Source organism: Xyrauchen texanus, chromosome 44 (assembly GCF_025860055.1).
Source record: "Xyrauchen texanus isolate HMW12.3.18 chromosome 44, RBS_HiC_50CHRs, whole genome shotgun sequence".
NCBI lineage: Eukaryota > Metazoa > Chordata > Actinopteri > Cypriniformes > Catostomidae > Xyrauchen > Xyrauchen texanus.
The window spans coordinates 25,338,915-25,354,785 of NC_068319.1; the positions used below are offsets into that span (position 1 = coordinate 25,338,915).

At 37.7% G+C, this 15,871-nt stretch overlaps 1 pseudogene; it reads right to left on the bottom strand.

Annotated features, from left to right (window-relative positions):
* LOC127636645 (exonuclease mut-7 homolog) overlaps positions 1–15,871 on the bottom strand; it is a 59,574-nt pseudogene that overhangs the window by 28,433 nt on the left and 15,270 nt on the right.

Below are 15,871 nucleotides of genomic sequence, written 5' to 3' on the forward strand. Positions count from 1 at the left end.
TCACTATACAAGAACTGTTATACTGTGATTTTATGCATATTTCATTTTATTCTGGAAAGGAGCCGTTCATTCAGGTACGAGGGAAGAGTCTGAACACGTTTATCCACTGATCAAACTTCACTCCCGCTTAAGTTCTGTAAACGTTCACCCCTCTTGTTCAAAATAAACTGTCCTAGTGGGTAACACTCTCGCTCACGTTGCTGTACTGTACCTCCCTATGCTGCTGTTTATCTGTCCGAAAAGCCTCACCTGATGCGCCAAAAGTGCGCAAGGGATGGATGTTATATGAAAAAAGGTATGAGAAATCACAAAACATAATGTAACCAAATGCTACAATTCCCTTAATAATAATATCTCAATATGTTAAATAACCATAATGTTAATTAAGACTTTATTATTACAACTGTAATACAATAATACACTTTTAGTGTTTGAATCAATCATATCTCTCACTAAACACTGTGTATAATGTGTATTTTTGCCTTCTTTTATTCAGTTGGCATGTAGGAGTTCATAACAGTTTGCTTTATAATCTCATTCATATCTGGTTAATTACTGCAATATCATGTAGGATTAATTTTCCCCCTCTATGATATTGCATTATATTAGTTTTGTACAGTATGTTAACTTAATAGCCAAACTACTTGGACACATGTAAATGATATATAAATAAAGATGAAATAGGAATGTGTTTCAGTCACAATGTACATAGTATAGTTTAGAGACGATCTAGAGGCATTTCGAATATAACACACGGCTATTTCTCTTTAAATAAATGTTGTTTTTTAAATTGTCTGTTTGACTAAGAATCCTCTTGCAGCAATGCAGGTCTTTGGCATTTAGAAGCTGCTAGTTTAGGACCCGTGAGGAGTCTGTTTCTCAAACTAGAGCCTGTGATTTACTTGTCTTGTTGTTGTGCATCTGGCCCTCCACTTCCCTCTCTATCCTGGATAGAGATCATTTTTTTTAAAACAGTAATGAATGGAATATCCATCATCTCCCTAAAACAATAGACTTAAGGAGAAAATAGAATTTCAGGAGAAATGTGTTTCTTTTTGCCTATTTTTAAAAACAAAATTTGACTTGCAAGTGTAAAGCAACTTGTAAGAACTCAATACCTCAACAAATGGGGAAAAAATCCACTGTATTGTGATTTCCGCATGGTAGCGCAAGCATTTTCAATGGTTCTAATAATAATAATAAGATTTCCCAGAATTTCACCAAATTAGCACTTTAGAATGATTTTGTAAGGAATAGGAGACAGTATATGTTTACCATCACAGGTAAAGAAAACATTTATTAAATACCTAACCCTAACCATTTCAAACCATAAACAAAATGTGCATTGAATGACTTTGGCAGTATTTTTGATTAATTTAATGCATCCTTGGTGAAAGGAAGCATCAATTTCTTTCAAGAACAAAAATGTCTTTGTGTTCCAAAAATGGAAGCGTATCTACTATATACAGTATAATATAACTTTCATAAAGTAACTTGTAATTACCTGAGTAGTTTTTCTGCAAACTAATTATTTACTCTTACTAGAGTCATAATATTTCTCAGTAGTTCTACATGTACTTAAGTGAATTATTTATTCAGTAGCAGTACTTTTACTTCTACTTTTAAAGCAGTACTGTTTCCACCACCACCTGTTCCTAAATAACACATAAAAGAGTGTTTTTCAACGTTTTGTCATTTCTTGTGAAAATCATCAGCACAGTGTCATTTCCAGCACATCTCAAATTCTGTATTTTGTTTAATAGATTTCTGTGGTGGAAATGACTGTTTGTTAACATTTTTTAAATTAAAGGGCCGACTCCTTTGTCTTGCTAAGGCTTATTTCATAGCCAACAATTTATGTATCCTCAATAATACAATTAAATAATATTTTCACACTTTTGCATAATTGAGCAAAATCACAAACTGATTGGAAAATATGCCAAATAAAATATTTCTATTTAACTTGAAATGTCTTGTTTTCTTCAAACATAATATCTCTCATATTTCCTTCCAAACATGCTCTTGACACTTGATGACATGGTTAACAAATACACTGAATAAAATTAGAGGCAAAATTGGGGGAATATTTATTTAAATCCCTTACACCAAAAAATACTGGAACAGTTTTTGTTTATTTACCTCTTTGTTTGTAATTTTATAGTTTTAAACATGTAATAATTTGTTTTATTACAATGGAGTTTCTTATTGAAAAACTGAAGTCTGGGTCTGAGGCAAGGCTAAAATATATATACAAAAGGCTTTTGAAAAGTACCAAAAGTAAATAATGAAGGCCTTGTAAAACGTTTCTAAGTCCAAAAACAAAAACAAACCATGGTTGATCACTTCACATGTAAGTCAGACAATTTCTTACAATATAAGTGGAATGTTCTTGGCCAGAATATCATGCAGTCTAAACCAGACTTTATGCCGATAGTCAAAAGTCTAGCTACACGAGACTAGACTGAACATCCTCTTTGGAGGTCGAAAGAAGAAAAAACAAAGGGAAGACAAATCGAACTAGATTCCTGTGGGTTTTAAAAGACGCACTTCATGCGACCTTTCCATCCTCTTCTCATCTTTCAGTCTCTCAAACACGCACAGATTCAATTATTCTCACACTGACTTTCTCTCTTGCACTTTCCCACACACACACACACACACACACACACACACACACACACACACACACACACACACACACACACACACCTCCTGTGCTTCAGGCTCTGCTCTGGTGCAGACAGCTTGTCAGTCAGTATGTCAGCGTGGCCCCAGAAACAGGAGTCATAGGCTATTTGCCACACACACACACACACACAGAGTAGGAAATATTTGGGATGGTTCCCTCAGAATGTCTTGGCATGTCTCAGGAATGTCTCTCTGCTCTTGTCTCTAACTCTCTCTCCTTTCCCTTTCCTTCTGGCCCTATACAGGCAGGGGTCGGGGTAGAACAGCAAGGCAACAGCCTCTCACAAACTCTACGCCTGTCTTTGCACTCATTGACCTAGATTGAGTTTTTCATTTCATTACAGTCAACATGAAACCGCATTCACAACCCATTTTATGAGCCTAATCTCAAGATAATTATGTGACTGTGGCAACATTTTTGCAAAATGGCATTTCGTGGCTCGTAATTCAGCAGTTCCGAGATTAAATGTCCACTGTGTGGCACTAAAAGAGGGTTTTCTCCCAAACACATTTGAGGGTTTTAGGTTAATGCTCGATTGAGTTTTAAATCAACATAACCTACCTCCCTACCCTAAACCTAAACGTTACTAATAGTGTCATAAAAAGCCAAAAATGGAAGCATCCACATCATTTTGTGATAATTTTATGACACTTTCAGCTAATGTGTCAACTTGCATACTATTCAGGACAAAATGTTTTCTGTGGAAATTAGCAGCTTGGACATTCTGTTATAAATATCTACTTTTGTGTTCCACTGAAGAAAAAAACTAATATGGGTATTAAAAATCATGAGAGAAAATTATGGTAGAAATTTTATTTTTGGGTGAACTATTCCTTTAAGAAAGTAAATAGTGTAAATTTGTATTAGATGTTGACTTGAAAACACAATGAACTTTTGGTTTAGACTGCATATTACACAATGGGTCCAAATATGTCAAGCGAAAATTGAGTAGAACAGGAACAGAAATACACTTAAACAGCCAAGAGTGTTTCACAGAATTTCTCCACTGCAACCAAACCTCAACGTTGACCAATATTTTCAGTTTTTTCCACTTCTTCTCAGCGTTTTGAAGTTCAAAGACACAAAAATCCTTCTTTCAAACACCCTCCAGCTCTCACTTCCTCTCTTTCCTTCTATCTTCTCACGTCATTTCTGTTCCTATTCACCCCACTAAGCCGAGGTCCACCACAAACCTGCCCTCCATCCTACAGCCCCCGTGGGAACTCCAGAGCTAGGGCCAGTGCAGCGTCAGCGATACGGAGAACCGCGTCTGGCTGCCAGTCTCACTTCTAAAAAAAGGTTCAACAGACATCTGATGCTGTTGTATGATGATGGTTTCGAGTAAATGCAGAGAGTTGGGCTTTGTGGTTTGGATGACATCGGTGGAGCAATATTTGTGGAGTTTCTTCAGGGCTGAAATCAGATAAATGCCCGGGATCAAGTATTGTCCGTGTAAGTCCAAATCACTGTCACAATTATTAAATGGTATGAGCGGAAATGATTTGAGTAACATGGTAATGTGTGATGATTGCATGGTATGACTGGATACTAGATCGAGAAGTGGTTCTCCATATGAAGAACATGGGGTTTGCTTCAATGAATCATAACCATGTTGACCAAAAATATTTAGTGGTGTTTGCCAAGGCAGGCATGACTATTACTATTTCTCATACTTACGGAATAAAGACTTCGGCGTGTATCTCACAATGGTTGTGCTCCAGTTGTGACATTTACCTCAAATTGTGCAGGGCTTCGTTTCCCAATAATGAGGGATCTTAGCTCTTAAGATCATTCTCTACCTGTGAGGTTCCGAATGTAGTTTATGCATCCTGGCCAGCGCTGAGAAAAGTAACAGGTACCACGTGACACCGCAATCTAGTTACGGAGGGAGGTTTCTGAATTTGAGGGGCTGCATGATGTTAGCCAATCAAAACAGTGGACGTTTACGTTGAAATTTTAAGGAGGCACTTAGGCCAAACCGATCATTTTAGACAGGGGGACTAAAACATGGTGGAAAATGATCATATCAAACTAAATTGTGACTGTTTTGGTGCAACAAAAACTTGTATAACACTATCATTGGACCTCAGGGACTGCTAACCGCATCCATGTATGTCTGTAAAGTGTTGACAGTAACTTTAGTGAGTATGTCAAGTATATTCCTGACAGGAAACATGACATGCTACTGATCCCAGCTCTAATCCATTTAGCAGTCTAGTCAGTGTGGTGACACATTTGAATTCTGAGCCTGGCTTGTGGAAAAAGAGGAATTCACTGGAAGGGCCATTGATAAAGCAGTGAGAATAGATTGAGACAGACAGATAGATTGCAGGACAGAAAGAGAGAGGGGATTATGGCGGGACGGGCAGGGGAGAGGTTAATGATTGGCAATGAGTATCAATGGGCCACATAGCGGGCTCACAAGGGCTTCAGGAATGCCTCTTACAGACATGGGGGACACGTCACCCAGCCACTGTTAATCAAAGGACTTTACAATCAGATAACAAAAGGGTTAACTTAGCATTGGTGGGCTTTCACATACCAGCCCTGGGGTGCACCTTTAAAATGGCCTTCTTTCACCATATCTTTAGAAGCAATCCAATCATTTTTGGTGAGAAACAGATCAATATTTAAATCCTTTTTTTTATTCTAAATCTCCACTTTCACTTTCAGAATGTGAAAGTAAAAGGGGAGATTTATAGTAAAAATGACATCAATGTTGGTCTGTTTCTCACCCACACCCATCATGTATCTTCTGAAGATATGGATTACACCACTGGAGTCTGTGGATTACTTATATGTTGCCTTTATGTGATTTTTGGACCTTGAGAAAAGTGATAGGGAGGGAGTAATTAACTTAAAAAAGTGTACAAAGACAGATAAATAAAGTCATAAAAAACATGTGATCATATTATACCAAACGTTCTATAAAGACAACGAAATTTGTTCACACATTCCAAGTTTTTATGTTTGTTTGTTTGTTAGTTTTGTTGGAAAAGGTGGAAATAGTTTTAATGTAAATTCCAACATCTGTTTGAAAAAACAACTGCAGATAACACTGGCTCTTGTGTATGGACTAATGCATGTTTGTCTTAAGTATTTCATGCTGTGATGTGCACAGAACGGGGCCAGCAGGACCACAAGCCCCTGCCCCTTTCATTCACAAATCTAAAAGGTGCCCTTCTGGTCGCCCAGAAAAAAGTAGAACATTTAATAATTTAATTAAAATGGTTAAATAAAACAAAATTAAAATCTCATAATAATCTCACAATAACAGTAATAATGTGTTATTATGAGGTTTCTTTGTATTAAAGAAAATTAAGCTGAGGTGCCTTTAACAGCACGTGCTACAGCAGATCCTCCCTATGCCCTACTCACTTCAAAGTGCAGAGCCCTTGAAGTGGGTACTCTGAAGGGAACACGGAATTACTGTATGAATGTACCCTTCGTCTTGTGGAAGGGCCCATTAATTTCCTCACTTCCGTTTGGAAAGAGCATTTGAGTGGTACGCAGGGCCGGTTCTAGACATTTGGAGGCCCTAGGCAAAATGTATGTTGGAGGCCCCCCGCCATGCCCTCCTCCCCTCCACCTTTCAGAATTCACGAGTTCACACTTACATCAAATTAAATAGAGTAAAGATTATGCGTATTTGGCATGCTGTCCAGGGGAGGGCTCCAGGCTCTGAATTTTGGCCAGATTTACACAGTATTACATTGGATTGCATTGTATTTTGGATTGTGTTGTTTACATCCAATAAGAGATTATTAAAAATCAAAGTGAGGAGATGGGGGTGGTGGAGGGATGCTGATAAACTGTCAATGAACAGAGGTAAGTCTGCAGTATATATACCTCTTATCTCGTTGATTATCTGAATGTGCTCCTCCCGAACTTTGTTAATAAAACATCATTTAATAAAAAAGACTTGAAAACAAATATGATTCCTAACCATTTTATTTATACAAAACCTGTTATCAGTATTTTTATATTTTTACTTAAATGTGCATATTAATGTAACTTTAATTAAGGTAAACAAAAAAAAAATAATCTGAAAAGTCATCTTTTTATTTTAGCAGTCAGGAAGTTTTTTGCAGTAATTTGTTCAGTAATTTATTTATGGTAACACACTAACCCACTATTTGGGATAATGAACAATTTTGTTTTTGATAGACTAAATATAGTCATATTAGGTATGTATTGTAGAGAAATACCTTATGATACACAAATCAGCTGCTAGTGGAAGTGAAAAGACAAGTTAATTTCGTCAACTGTAATTGTGTGCTTATTTATATGCTTAAGATTGCATACTTATTTTCAATAAATATTGCAACAGTATTTATGACTGGAAAACGAAAAAAAAATGAAGTCTATTATGGTCTATAGTCTATTATGATAGACTAGAGCAGTTAATGTAGGCTAAACATCTGCGTTTTAGAAGATATACAGACTGTTTTAAAACATAATAAACAATGCTTTAGTATAGTGCGTTTGCTCTTTGACTGACAAACTTGACTTTTTCTGTAGTGTTTTGCGAGTCAGCTCCTGACTAGGGCTGGAAATCGATTGTAGCTACATACGCTCGGATTCAAAGTGTCAGAAGCGAATTCAGTCCATCAACGGCGCTCGCGCTCTTTTGAACTGGAAATAACCGTCAAATGATCTATCTCAAAATGACGCTGATCGTTAGAATCAGTTTATTTTTTACAAAACATTACAATCACTCAAAAATAGATGATACCTGAATCACGAGATGCACTTTCTTTGCGTGCCTGTTTAGCCATACGCTTAGCAGCCCCTGAAGGATGAGTTCGCTTCGGCGCCATCAGATAAATTTGCAGAAAAGTTGGATTTTATTCATCTACAATCTCTTCATTCATAAATTCAGAGGTTGGGAGTGACTCGCATGTAAACGGTGATATTAATTGGTTTAACTACAGGTGAATGACAATTGTTATATCCAATGGACAAACAGCATAGTATTTTGCTGCTCTTGATTGGTGGATAAGCATGTGTATGTTTTGGAGGCCCCGCCTCCAAGGCCGAGGCCCTAGGCAACTGCCTAGTTCGCCTATAGGTAGCGCCGGCCCTGGTGGTACGGAACAGATCAAGTTAAAAGTATGCCAAAACATGTTCATGTATTATTATATAAGGGACTCAACAGCAAGCATACAGTCATTTCCTCATTTCTTTTTGCAATGCAGGCAACATGTATAATAGATAATATGTAGCATACATTTCAACATGTTCACATACTTTAAACTCGTTTTTAATTCTACAATAATTGAATAAATGCTTTAGAATCCAGAAATGACATTGCTCGCATTGCTTTTGTTCATTTAAGTAACATACTGTTAGTATTTCAGCTGTGTACTCACAGAACAACACACACACACACACACACACACACACACACACACGCTAAACTATAAATGCAAACCAACACAGGTTAGATAAAATGTCCATTTCATGTATTGTGTTGTAAGTTCATCAATTTGTAAGTTCATCAATGTAATGCTCGACTGCTATTTAAGACATCACAAGGGACACTTGCAGTGTAAACAGCTTTTACAAAAAGAAAGACATTTGGAGATGGTGGTGGTGTAGTGGTCTAAACCACATAACTGGTAAACTGGTAATCAGAAGGTTGCTGGTTCGATCCCCACACCCACCACCATTGTGTCCTTGAGCAAGGCACTTAACTCCATGTTGCTCCGAGGGGATTGTCCCTATAATAAGGGCTCTGTAACTCGGATAAATGTGACTGCCAAATGCATAAATGTTATAGAATACTGCATTAACTGAAGGAGATTTCTGATTCAGGCAAAGCCAGTTAGGTTTTTGTTTAATCTAATAGACTAAATCACAATCAGAAATATAACATGGAATTATTGACTGAATGATTATATTCATATTTCATGATACTGTCATAGTACTCAAAGATACTTCAAAAAATACGCTTGTTTTACTCTGACACCTGGCAAAAATATGGGATTATCAAAGACCATGTCTAAAATGGGGGAAAAAAATATTTTATAATGCAAGAAAAATGCTTAAATACTCAAAAAGCAAAGAATTAGTTAAGTGTATATTAGTGCTACTCTTTAAAAATAAATAAACAAATACAATTAAAAATATAAGTTCCCTTATCCTTAATATAGCGTTACAGGCTCGCTATAATGTCACCTGTTCTATGGCATTTTGCCAGATTTTCCAATCAATTTCTTCTAATAATCCCAGATATAAACAAGCATACTTCTCCATTTCGACATCGTCATCTGATCTTTCTTATGATTGCAAATATATTAAACTAAAATGACAGTAAGCTGGCCAATTTCAATAAAGTACCTCAATACTCTTTCCATTTTACACAAATGTGGAGACATCTGGGACACGAAAGGTACACAATTTGTGATATACACAAAATTCTGTATGGAAACGCCTCAAGAGCAGAGTTCTTTTGCACTAAATTAAAACTTATGCAACACAGTCTAAGCATGACATCATCACGCACACCATTTTATCGGAAAAAGGCCATTTGAATGGAAATAAGCAGGAGACAACAAATTTCGCAAACACTTTTTTTTTTAACGCACTTCCACTTTGTCGATAGCAGAAGAGTATAAATAGTGGATGGAAAATAAATTGTTTCCATAACCATGCAAAACCTGCACAAAACAAATATACAAAACATTCAATTTAATATCCACACAAAATATATGAAATATATAACACTATACTATTCACATTGAAGTACTGCTTAATTCCGACAATATTTATGTGATCAACTAAAAATGTGAAAGACACTTCTGATGAGGCATTACAAACAGCTACCCCTTAGGGTCCCAGGGAGATTGTATTCTGTGGGTTAATTGAAACACTCATGATCAATCTGTTACATTTTGTTCAGGAAAGCACAAAGACAGCAAACAAGGATGTGGATGAGACCTCAGGCAACAAATGGTGGAATGTCACAGATCAGGATGGGAGCCTGTGGCCACCCGCACAGGAAAGGTAGGTGGCCGAAACACTGACACATTTGTGGAAACCACCACCTGTGCGAAGCTTAAACGAGCCATGTCTGCAATTCTGTATCGGCAGTGTTTTCCATTCCTTTGTGGCTGGAGGTGTGAGCTTGGTGTGGTAGAAAGTCTAATGAGTGGTATGAGGTGTGTTGCAAATGATGTGTGCAGAACGGCATAGTCACCGAGTTGTTTGGATACCTTGGATTAAAAGTTACAACATCAACAACAATGGCTGTACAATGCATTATTAAAGAAACTGATCACCCAACAAATTTAAATTCCCCTATTTACTCACCCTTGTGTCATTTCAGACCTGTTTGACTTTCTTTCTGTGTCTGATCTCATGAAAATTACATGACTGGTGACATTTTTGCAAAATGACATTAAATGGCTGCTCCTACAGGTATTGCGGCAGTTTTAAGTTGAAATGTCCACTGAGTGGCGCTAAAAGCGAGTTAAATGTTCTCCCAAACAGAAGATGTCTTTAACAGGGTCATGACATGCTTTTTATTATTATTTTAATATGTTCCTTGAGTTTCACCTACAGTATTAGTAAAGTTTTTGCACAAAAAAAGTCATATATTTGTGAAACATGATCATATTCCACACTCATTCTAACCCTCTGTAAGAAACGCTCGGTTTTGGTGCTGCTTCTCCTTTAAGACTTGAAAGTAAATGCACACTGTTATGATTGGCTCTCTGCTCTTGACTGACCTGCTCTTTCTTTGCCATCTCACTGCTCACTGCTACTGGGCAGGCTACGAAGTGATGAGGTAAAGTAGGCGTTCATGTGTTGTTAAGGAGGCAGTCAGATGCAAATTTCCCCTTAAAGGTTAAAGGTGCTGTAACCGATTTCAGCTGTTCTATTTCCACAAGACTGAGCCGTTGAATAAGCCATGGCCCCTCTTTCCAAAACCCTGAACTACAATGATACCAAAATAAGCTTTATTGAGAATAGAAATTGTTGATTAAAACAACAGCTGCAAAATAGCGCCCTCAACTGAAACTTTTATGAACAACACGGCATAAAAATGACATTATGCCTCAATAATTCTCTTTTTTTAGCTTACCTTTCCATGTAAAAATCACTTACAGCACCTTTAATGCACTTTTTAAATTAAAATCAACAAAACCTACCTCCCTACTCTAAACCTTAAATCCCTAAACCTAACCAATAGCATCATAGAAAGCATATGTAAAATCAACCGTGTCATTTTTGGCTCTCCTATGACACTTTCGGCTCACATGTGCTCCTCAGGAAGTAAACTCCGGTCCTTTGCAGAGCAAGCACAACACTCTATCTGTTGAGCTAATGTGCAATTTGATTGTGCACAAACAAGCATACAAAGCAAATATTAAAAAAACTATTGCTTTACAAACCATGCACTATAGTAAATTATTTAGATGTCATAAGATATCATTGTGAGGAACAGGGCCAAAAATGTGTGTTTATGAACTGATAATCTGCCATTTGTGTGAAAGGGAATAAGAGCCATTGTTGTTGTCATGCCTCTAGTGTTCATCTTAGCAGGAATCTGCCACTATACATACAAAAAACACGTGAAAGTAACACATTCTTATTTGTGTGAACTATTAGTTTAATAACCCTAAGAAATCTGCATAGACCCTTTCATGCTAATCTTTGTGCATACATGTATGTCAGTATTTATGTCTATGCACGTATAAATAATGCTTTTTATAGTGCCAATTGTACACCTGATTTTTTAAACCACGAGTAATAAATACATGTAGACCTGCGGTGGAGCTGGAGGTGCAGTTCCAATGCAGATAAGGTATTACAGCAGGAATGAGTCAGGCAGATATCTTCCTCCATCTCTCTCTTTGTCACACACCTTAGTCTGTCTCTGCCTTTGTTTTTCTACATGTAATCTCTCCCTATATCTCTCCGCCTGTTCTCTCTTGCAGTCAGCCTTCTTTCAGCTACCCATTCCACTTTTTATTTATCCCCTTCATTTATAACATCACTATGACTGCTCATAGTATTAAACTACAGTAAGTATTAAACTTCAGTGCATATCTCATTACACCATGTACATGAATGGTACCTCAAATCATGCGGCTTGTTGAGAAGAGGTGTGGTTTTACTTTTCTTAGTAATCAGACTTTGCATTTCAGCCTGCTGGATGATAGAACAACTGAAAAAATCCCATAGACTTGCATTGAACCATATCTATATTTTCTGCATCCCTCCATTAATTGGTTATTTCCTTATCCAAATCCATTGTCCAAATTCCGATCATCATTTATGTGAGAGGAAATGCCTAAAACACAGGAGAGATGCTGTGCCTCCTCTTGTTCTAGCAAATTCCTCAGTGGCACCTCAAGACAATGATTCACAGGATAAGTGACTCCAGAGGAGCCCTCTGGCAGAAGTCCTGCCTCACAAATCTTATGTCGAGACAATATCATTAAGTTCTGCCAGATAAGGGCGTCTGCATGCTGATAAAAGCAATATGAAAATTCTGTATCTGTTTACTCACCCTCATGTTGTTATGCAGAACAAAATGGAGAATTTCTAAAGAATATTTATAATGTTTTTTTCATATTACGACAGTTCTTCATAGCAAATAGTGTAAGAATCACACAAAAATGCTGTATATGTTTGTTTATAGCCACACACAACTAACCTGGCATCGACTGAAGATGTCCGCAGGGGTGAGGTGGAAGTTAAAGTGTCTGAGAATGTCCAAAGCCTGGTCAGCGGCCCTCTTCCACATGAAAGTCTTGTGGAATGGGTTTTTATCAGTCTGCTGAAAAACAAAATCATGTTTTAAAGGTACCAGGTTGATCTGATCACAATCTGAGCACTTGTGAGGAGGAACTGAATTCGGTTTGCTGAATTTGAAGTTCATGGATTCAAATATTTTTTTGGTTAAAGTGTTTTGTAGCATAAATATATTCATGAGCAGAACTGTGTATTCCAGAATACACTTTAATACGGACCAGACCTTATGTCAAAATTCTGGTTACGCAAGGCTACTGAAACTGAGATTATTAGGGGACGCCAACATACGAGCTCCATTTTTTGCCAGTTTGATCTTGGTGTTGTCTGCCTAGCTATGGCAAGCACTTCTGTTCTTTTACATTATTAAGGCTTGTGGAAGCATATACACTTGAAACAAGAGAGGACCTAGAATAGAGCCTTGGGGGACACCACATGTCATGAAGGTCCACTCAGAATCACAGTCGCCTATTCATACTAATTATGATCTAAAGCAGATGAGGACACTCCCAGAGAATACTGCCTGCTTCCCACATCATGTGTAACCAAAATGGGGTTCACCATCACATATCAAAAGGTGTCTTACTGTCTCACCTCTGCAGCTACTTTTTGGTCATCTGTGTTTTCAAGCATCCTGACATCCACCCCCAGACTGCATGTTACCACAGAAAACCTGCAGCTCCCGTGGGGTGATGGGGGGCCCGTGGTACTCTGAATTTAACTTAACATCCTCCCTGGAGAGGGGCTCATTCACCTTCTGCCGCGCCTGATGATAAAGTCCAACATCTTCTGTGTAGATTTGTTTTTTGTCTAAAGATACTAATCCACTATAATGCTTTAACAATACTTTTAGTAAATTTGAGTTTTAATCATTAAAGAGCCCATCAAATAGTTTGACGAGTGCAGTGTTCTTTTCTAATTATGCATTTCCTGTTGAAAGAGGAAGTTAGGGCTGAACATATCAAAAGGCTTGTTACCTATTTAAATAGACAATAGCCCTTAGTTTTCATTTCACACCCATGATTTTTTACTTGCTATTGATAGGTTTGTATACAGCCCTGCGTGCAAGAGTCAGCAATATTTTTAGTCCGCTTAACTGGAAATATTTTTTCTGATAAAGGTTTAATATTATGAACTTGTGGGGCCTGGGTAGTTCAGCGAGTAAAGACACTGACTACCACCCCTGGAGTCGCGAGTTAGATTCCAGGGTGTGCTGAGTGACTCCAGTCAGGTCTCCTAAGCAACCAAATTGGCCCGGTTGCTAGGGAGGGTCACATGGGGTAACTTTCTTGAGACCGCTAAAATGTGGTCTTTCTCACGGTGGGGCGCGTGTTGAGTTGTGCGTAGATGCCGCAGAGAATAGCGTGAAGCCTCCACATGCACTATGTCTCAGACGCAGAGGCAACTGAGGTTTGTCCTCCGCCACCCAGACTGAGGCGAGTCATTATGCCACCATGAGGACTTGAGAGTGCATTGGGAATTGGGCATCCCAAATTGGGAAGAAATGGGAAATTAAAAATATATATATAATAATTATCAGCTTGTGGGATACACTAGCATATAGATGGCCTTAAAGCTAAACAGACTAAAAGCCACAAAACATACATTTTGATTTAAAGAATATCATATTTTATATATAAAATATGCAGTGACATAAAAAAACAGACTATAAAATAAACTTAACAAATAATTGCAATAATACAGAATGTGACCCATGACATATGGAACCTCCCAAATATGGACAATTGTGTGCCACATTTTTATTTAACCCCCCGCCCCCCTTCTTAATTTCTACATAATAAAAACTCCACATTCACATAATCTACTTTTATATTGCATTTTATGACAGTAACTATGACAACGGAGCAAATATCAAGACCACAGGCACATAAAAAGTGCAGTAAACAAATGCGGTCCCAGCCTGGCAGGCCAACCTCTCTTCTTTTCGACTGCCCGCTCTTGTCTTTGGGCTACTACTCCTCACGGCTTTTGGTCTGTTGGGCAAAGGGGATGGAGGGGAGGTCCTCTGGCAGCCCATACGCCCTCTGGTCCTGGGAAAGGGTGAGGTAGATGTCCAGCAGGCAGTACGCATCAGCATCAGAGGGTGTGATATTGAAAAATGTGGACATGAAGGAACTATAAAAAGTGTTTGAAGAAAAGTAATGCATTTTTAGAAAGTTGAGAATGTTTAAAAATGCCACTTGTTTATTAGAATTTATATCAACATTGAGATTCTTTTTCTGATAATATGTAATTAAACCTTTAGATCCTTGAATATTTTTTTTTTTAATGTTTGCAATCATATCATTGCAAGCAGTTCATCAATGAAGAAGCAGGTTGAATAAACAAGATCCAATTTAGATTTAATAATGCATCATGATGCATGTATTACAATCTGTAACAAATCATGAGAGCTGGCAGCCCTGCTAACTACTATACAGTACTACTATAATTTAGCTGAAGCTTTTATCAAAAGCAACTTTTTTACACTTGTTACAGGGACTTATAACTCTTGAACAACCTGTCACAATGGTGAGAGTTTATGGATGAACCCTTGCAGGATTTGACCAACAAATTTTCAGTTTCCACTACAAATGTTTAACCATTATAGAAGTGTATGCTCAGCTTATATTCAGCGTGAATTGTGCCTTACCTGCATTGCAGAGTTGGCTGATGCGGAGTGGCCGGCATTCTCAGTTGGAGAGCTGCTCAGTTTTGTTTGGTGGTTTCTCCAGCACCTGCTGCACCAGCAGACTGAGACCCTTCTCCGCCAGACCTTCACTCACCTTCACTGACAGAGACACTCTTCTGCCTGACCAACACCACTAATGCTACAGGGTCAGAGGGCAATGGTAAGAACAAATATTGTAGATTCCAAAATTGAAACAGAAATGGGGTCTTGAACTTAAATTTTTACATGAATTTCAAAATGTCTAAGTTTGTGGTATGGTCCCCCTTTTGCTTTAAATATAGCTTTTAATGGAAACAAGAAATTCTGAATTCTTGTACAAAGGAGTTAACATGAGGAATGTCACAAAAATGCTTGGTTTCTATTTTTGAACTATTTTTGAATGGAAGTTAATTGATTTACATCTTTTGATTAAAGTGTTTATATATTCATGAGCAGAACTGTGTATTCCACTTTTTTCTGTCTCCGAAATTATCAGTACTTTTGGACAGCCAAAAAATCTGATCCGCTAATTTCTTCTGCGAGTCGGTTATTGTATAATCATGTTTCTCAGATAAGCCCACCACTAAGAGGGACATAACAACAAGACGAAATAGCATTGCTTGCTTTACTTGTCTAAGTGGGTGTTTTTTGACCAGAATAAGCTTTAATATGAACCAGACCATATGTCAAAATAATGGTTACGCGAGGCTACTGAAACTGAGATCTGAATCTTAGAGCACACCAACATT